General features: G+C 61.3%; 1 protein-coding gene across 1 annotated transcript in view; it reads left to right on the top strand.

Annotated features, from left to right (window-relative positions):
• The window catches only part of pam (peptidylglycine alpha-amidating monooxygenase), a 76400-nt gene that overhangs the window by 65404 nt on the left and 10128 nt on the right, over positions 1-868 (top strand). The window lies entirely within an intron of this gene.

Genomic DNA, 868 nt, shown 5'->3' on the forward strand with positions numbered 1-868 from the left:
CCGTGGTTATGGGAGGATGCCTTGGGTGGAGGATGCGCTTGCGAGCTATCTCTCCCCTCGACTTGCGTCCTCCCTGGAGAAGCCGGCGTTACCATCCAAACCATGTCGCACCACATCCACGCTCGTGGGGAAGGCGTACATGGCAGCGGGCCAGGCAGGTGCGAGCTTGCACACCATGGCGGTGCTTCAAGCCTACCAAGCCGACCTGCTTCAGGAGATGGTTCAGAGGGGGGGTCCCTCTGAGGAAGATCTGGTGGAACTTCGCTGAACCACGGACCTGTCTCTCCGGGCCACCAAGGAAACGGCCCGCTCCGCCGTGGCAACAGGTGATGTTATCCCGCCGTTTACACGTTCAGGACGCACCTGCCACCATCGAGTCCACGCCGTACTGCCTGCCCGAGGGTCTGCCGTCGGGCGGCGTCCCGACTCACTCACCGTGGATCTTCGGCGGCTCTCCCCTGCCGTTCTGGGGCTTCAGGGGTCCACCAGAAGATCACACGAGACACCGACCACCAGCCCCGAGGGCCTGGTTCCGTTGGCAGACTTTGCAGAGGCTTGGCGGAGCCTGACGAACATTTCTCCGTGGGTCCTGCGCACTGCCATAGATGGGTATCGACTACAGTTCAAAACCCGCCCTCCAAAATTCAACGGGGTGGTTTGGACTGTGGTCCGCCCGGAGCAAGGTCCGGTGTTGGGACAGGAAGTTCGTACTCTGCTGAGGAAAGGGGCCGTGGAACGTGTCTCCCCCCCAGACAGAGACGCCGGCTTCTACAGTCGGTACTTCATAGTCCCCAAGAAGGACGGAGGGCTGCGCCCTATTTTGGATCTGCGGGTTCTAAACCGGTCTCTGAGGAGATTCAGGTTCAAG

Source organism: Micropterus dolomieu, linkage group LG13 (assembly GCF_021292245.1).
Source record: "Micropterus dolomieu isolate WLL.071019.BEF.003 ecotype Adirondacks linkage group LG13, ASM2129224v1, whole genome shotgun sequence".
NCBI lineage: Eukaryota > Metazoa > Chordata > Actinopteri > Centrarchiformes > Centrarchidae > Micropterus > Micropterus dolomieu.